Here is a 6,652-nt window from a genome sequence, read left to right on the forward strand (position 1 = left end):
TGGCATGATTTCTGAAAAACCATCAAGGCATACCCGGAAATGGGTAGGATCCAGAGGAAAATAGTATATATCTAGAGTCAAAAACATAATATTTAGACTTGTTTGACTCATTACTAGTGGTATTACCTTGGTCAAATCACTTCACCTCTCAGAAAATGATTGTAGGATGAACTGTTAATAGGATGTTGACCTAGGTGGCCCCCAAATTTTCACTACCAAAAATCAGCAAAACACACACACACACACACACACACACACACACACACACACACGGTATTATCAAAGAATATTAAATCAACATTTAGTAAGTAAATTTAACTTTTACTAATTAAGGGAAACTGTAACTTCCAATAATAATAACTAACATTTCCTGAGGACTGTATGCAAGACACACTGCTCCATGCTTTATGGGCATTTTTATTTAATCTTCAAAAACCATCCTATGAGACAGGAAATATTATTATACCCATCTTACAAATAAGGAAATGGATTCACCAAAAGTTAAGTAACTTCTCCGATCTAACTCAGCAGAACCAAAATTTGAAAACAGCCAGACTGCAGAAACCACCCTTTGAGGCGTCTGCCAGGCCATCATTGCCAGGCTGAGGTCAGCCTGAGACAGCACAGGTTCCCAGACACCGGGTAGAATGAATCCACAAAGAGCAAGAACCTGGTCAAGATGGTTAGCCTAGCAACCTTGTCACAGGGAAACATTTCTACTTACTCCTTTGAAGGAAACCCTTACAGCTGAAACAAGACAGAACCAGGGGAGGCAACCATGGAAACCTGCACTTAATTTCAACTAGCTGTTCCAAATAAACAAGATTTCTTTGACTCCTCTGTGTGCAGTCTAACCTTACGTTTATTCATTCACTGAAAAAAAAAAATTTACTGAGCACCACAAGGTAAAAACACAGAAAATAATAAAGTCAAGACTAGCAACAGGACTTGCATACTAAGCCAGCTTTCTCATAATTCTCCTCTTTAGTAACAACATTTCTCCTCACCCACTTCTATCAGCACTGGAGACAAGATAGTTCTTATCATTTAATTACAAATATTTCATCAACCATGAAGTCAGCACCCAAAATATGCTTCTGAAAAACTCTTGGAAGAAACAAGAAGCCACAGGATTGGAGGCAAATACCTAAAGCTGTTGCAAACTCAATAGCAACAGCATTAGGTCTTCATTATTTATTAAGTTAGATACATTTGCTATACATAGCCTTTCTCATTTCCAAGCTTATGTCAATATTTATTCATTACTTGCTCAGATTGTATCAAAGGTTTCTAGAGTATTCCCCTCATTTGAGACCTTCTAGGAGGAATTTCTTTTTCTTTTCTTTTCTTTTTTTTTTTTTTTACAGAGGATTGAATCTAGGGGCTCTTAACCACTGAGCCATATCCCCATCCTTTTTTTATTATTTTGTGTATAGACAAGTTCTCACTGAGTTGCTCAATGTCTTGCTAAGTTGCTGGAGTTGGCTTTGAATTCGCCATCCTCCTGCCTCAGCCTCCACATTTCTTGAGAGTTTGGGATCCTTGTTCTTCCCTTATCCTAAGAAATGGGTTTTCTCCTTTCACATTGCCAACCCCTCTACATCTTCTACCTGCTCTAAGGTGGGGCATCACCCTCTACCCCATGTCTTTTGCATGTCTTCGCTCTTTCTCACCATGGATCCTTAGCCTATGTCCACACGCTGTGCTCAAAAAAAAAAAAAAAAAAGACAGACTTCCAAAAGCCAAACTGCAACTTTCATTCATTCTTTCTCTGTAGCCCCAAATGGCTCAGTAATGCACTCCACTGCTTTCTAGAAAGCCAGTGGTTCCCTCTGAGGACTCCCCTCCCCACTCCACATCACTCTCCCCTCACCCCCACAGCAGCGTGGACTACACTGATGATCACCCACCACTGGATTCTGTTCTCCCTTGGCCTCTGGGCCCTCACTCTCCAGGTCTTCTTCTTGTTCTCTGTCTACTCCTTCCTCCCCTCAGATGCCCTAAGCCTGGGTAAATCCCAAGGGCATATAATTGAAGATATATACAGGCTGGGTCAACGACTGTGACCATGCAGGAAAGCAAATTTGATTATTCATTGGACAAATAATAAATATGTGCTGAATGAGCCTGACATTACTTTAGACTCAAGTAAGACAGATGAGGTCTTTGCCTTGTGGAGATACACAATAAAGTAAAAAAAAAATCAACTAACAAGCAAATTTCAATTATGAAAAATACTAAAAATTTTATAAAATTCAGCAATATTATGGAGAATGATGAATGCAGACAGATTCAGGTTTTAATGTAAAAACACTGGATATTAAACTGTTAGCAACTAATTTTTTTAATTTAAATATGTGAAAATTGAGAGTTCATAACCCACTTCAATCTAATGTATGAAATATGATATGTCAAGAGCTTTGTAATGTTGTGAACAACCAATAAAAAAAAATTTTTAAAAAAATAAATAATTTAAATATGTGAAGTCAGGAGGCCAGAAAAACCTTATTTCCCAGATCTCATTGGCAAAATAGCCCACCAGATTGCAAGTATGTTATGAGCCCTCACTACTCAGTCTATTCCAGGGGCCAGAATTGTGTTAGAAATGTGACATGTCTCCCTCTGTCCCTAACCCCAGACCTCCTGGATGAGAATCTGTGTTATGGCAAGATCCCCCCAAGTAATTTTATTCATATTTGACACAGAGGCCTTTAGAGCTGACTTCTCTCCTGATTCTGTTTGTACGTTTCTGCTGAAAATCTGACCTGGGATTCTTGCCTGGGATTCCCATTCACTAGGGTGCAAAGCCAAACTTAAGTGCCGCGCATCCCCCAGCCCACAGGCCTCTCATTCCATCTCACCCTCCCTGCCACAGCATGTATGGGCCACCACTACCTTCCACTCTGCTACTGAGAAAACATTTGGGCCTCAGCCCTTCGGAGAAGGCTGCACAACCCTACCCTTATCGACAGAATTATTTGTTCCCCTCTTGCTGCTCCTAGAGCAGAGGTCTGAAATTTTCATGCCCAGAGAAACCAGGCAGGCCACAGACAGGAGCGGGGCTGGAGACACTGGTGTTAGTTCATCAAGAAGTGGAAGGTGGACCCAATGTTGCCACACTGGCCTTTCAAGAGAGGCCAGGAATCCCAATTTTTATGAGAAATCCCCCATATTAAAACGTTGATAACTAGATTTTAAAGAGGTAAATATCATGCCAGCCAAATAAAACCAATGATGGTAGACCACCAGTTTACATCTTCTGAGACCTAGTCTGCTTCTTACATTGTATCAGAGACTATGAGTTCTTTAAAGGCAAGGACCATGTCATGTTCCTCTTGGTATTGCTAGCACCACTACTAAGATCAACTTACTAAAGGGCCAAACTAAATCAATATTGTTTCTTTTATATACAATGTAATATTATAATGTCATTAGCCAAATGGCTCCAGGTGCCATTCAAGCATCTAGAGCCCTGGACTATGTCAGCTGCTGCTGCCCAATGACCTCCCACAATCACAGATTAATCCTTGGCATCATTACCTGAATCAAAGCTAGTAAAAGTTGCCTGTGTTTGAGGCTCTCTGTTCCCAAACCAGCCCACCAGCTTCCCCCCAAAATAGAATACCCTATAGGATAGTGAAGGAGTCCCACGAGCACCTGTCACTGAATGTCCATGTGAATGAGTATCTGAGAACAGGTGGACCAGGACAGTGCCTATTCTAGACAGCAGAGAAGGGGAGGAAGCACCCCACACACATTACCCTAGGAGGAGCCAACCCTGGGGAATCTTGTCTCTCTATCTACAGTTGTGCAGAGTTCCACATAAGGCCAGGATGGGCCCAAGCATCTTCCATAGAAAAGGAAGGTAGCCCACAAGTGTCCACAGGCTTCAAGGAGAAAAGGGAAAGAGACCTCTGTCACTCTGATCTGAGAGTCTGGGACTTGCTTTGACAAAAACAGAAACAAAGAATGAGAGCCAGGCCTGAATGCCGGCTTGTACCCTCCACTAGAGGGCAGTTTAAACTTGCAAAAGGAAATAAATCTTTAGCACTTTGCCAAGTACTGAAGAGATCTTGCAGCCAGTTTCCTCTTGAGCCTCTAGGTCCTTTGTGAGGCCCTGGGATGAGAAGGGGACAAATTTAGCCCTTGCTTCTTGGAGCTCACACTCCCCAACAATGCAAAGGAAATGATTAATTAATTAAAATAAAAAGAAACAACAGCTCAGAGTCTACCAGACCTATAAATATTAAAGTTCAGGGATTTTAGCTGGGCCCATTCCTCCTCTGTTTCTGTTCTTTCACTGGGCGAATTTATCCAACCTTGTTACGACTCCACAATGGATGGACTCCTTTAATTTCCAGCAGTAGCCTTACATATTCAATTGCCTACTACCTATTTCAAGATCAGAGGGTCTAAATCCAAACATTTTATCAGTCACCCCCATACTTACCCTTATCCAGGATTTTCCACTTGTTTCAGTGGTACCACCATCTATCCAGTTTCTCAAGAGAGAAACAAAGGACTCACCTCTCTCCATGCAATTTATGTGTTTTGTTAATCCACCCTCTAAATACATACAAAACTCTTATACTTCTCATATCTCCCCAACCATCACCCTATTCCAAATCACAAGCATCTCTTGTCTGAGCAACAGCAATTTCTTCCTGTCCTTCTATTTCTCCCTCTCCAACCCACTCCATGAATTCACAAGGCATTTAAAATGCAATCTTAAAGGGCTGGGGATGTGGCTCAAGTGGTAACGTGCTCGCCTGGCATGTGCAGGGTGCTGGGTTCGATCCTCAGCACCACATAAAATTAAAGATGTTGTGTCCACCAAAAAAACTGAAAAATAGATATTTTAAAAATTCTCTCTCTCTTTAAAAAAAAAATGCAATCTTACAAACCATCATTAGGCCCCAGCTGACTTCCATCATCCCAGATCCCTCCTTTTCTCCTGATTACTTCATTCAAGCCACACCAGCTTTTCTCTGTTCCTCTCAGTGCTAAGCTCCCATCCCTCAGGATCTTTACACACAGGCTGTTCCCCCTGCTTGGCATGCCCTTTCTATCAAATCTTCTTGAGCAGTCTTTATCTCTTCAGAACAGATAGCCATAGCCATCTCTGCCTCCCCAGCCTGAAACAGGGAGTTGCTATTCTTACTCCATAACCTCATGTATTTTTCCTTTGTAGCACTTAGCACCATTCAGACTTCTCCGGCATTCCTGCCTCCCCTTTTAACAGTGAGCTCCTGCGTTCTTACCACTATGTCCCAGTTCTTATCCCTGTGTCCCAGCACTTCATACAGCAGCTAGCACACAGAGCTCCATAAATGTTTGTCTCATCAGTAAATAAATCAGGACATGAATTCATACAGTCAAAGACAAGTTCCTCACCAGGCACAGTAGTGCACACCTATAATCCCAACGGCTCAGGAGGCTTAAGAAGAAGGATCCTAAGTTTATAGCCAGCCTCAGCAATTTAGCAACGCCCTGAGCAACTTACAAAGACCCTATCTCAAAAAAAAAAAAAAACCAGTTCCTGAGCCATGCCTCCACAGCAGTTTCCTTTCAATCAACAGAAGGGCTCTCTCCCTTGAACTTTCCACATGCTCCAAGTTAGAAGTGTTTCATTTATCAGCAGCTTTTTCTCAGGATCAAATAAATACCTCCAGGTATAGCTGAATGCCATTTCCTCTCATATAGACCTTTCTTGATCACCCAATGTGATCAAGACCTCACCCCATCACCATGTCATTCTCTATCCTAATATTCAGTTAGTTTTCCTCAGAAAACACGTTCAGAATTTGTAATTATGAATTTCTTTGTTCTCTATCCGCCCCAAGGGTGAGGACTATTTTGTTTGTTTGTTGTCTGTTTGGGTACTGGGAATTTAACCCAAGGTCACTATATTACTGAGCCACATCCTCGGCTCTTTTTACTTTTTATTCTGATACAAGGCCTTGCTAAGTTGCTGAGGCTGGCCTGGAACTTGCCATCCTCCCATCTCAACCTCCTGAGTGCTAGGATTACAGGCATGTGCCACCATGCCACCATGCCTGGCTAGAACTAGGTTCTATTCACCAATATCCCTTCAGTGCGAGGTGCACCTGGTTAGAGCCTCATAAATATTTCTTGAGTGGATGAAAGGAACCACTGGTCAGTGACCTTGCCAGGGAAGATGGCAGCATGTTGACTCCCTTGCCTAACCGCTGCCATTTGATCCCTATTTTCATTTGCTGTCACTCTGCTGAGAGCCTGGTGCTGAGTGTTGGTGACCACAGCAGGAACCAGACTTTCTCCAAGCTGGAAGTGGGATAAGCAGTTTCCTTTCATAAATTTCTTCAGTTAGAGACTCTGAGTTCATGGATACATTAGCACAATCCGTCTCCCTGTAGTTCAGTCTCTTCTGTTAACCATTAGGTTATAAACCTTCACTGGATAGATAACATGCTCACATTTAATCCAAACAGGCTGTTACCAAGGTAGTCAGAATCCCCATCTCCGGGGAAGGATCTCCTGGGTGGCAGTAGTGCAGGAAAAAGGAGGGAAGTCCTGGACATTTCTGACTTCCCATGGGTTTTGTCTGATTAAAAGAAAATAATAGAGTCTGGGGCTCACTGGTAGAGCACTTGCCTATCACATGTGAAGCCCT

The sequence above is a fragment of the Ictidomys tridecemlineatus genome, chromosome 15, assembly GCF_052094955.1.
Source record: "Ictidomys tridecemlineatus isolate mIctTri1 chromosome 15, mIctTri1.hap1, whole genome shotgun sequence".
NCBI lineage: Eukaryota > Metazoa > Chordata > Mammalia > Rodentia > Sciuridae > Ictidomys > Ictidomys tridecemlineatus.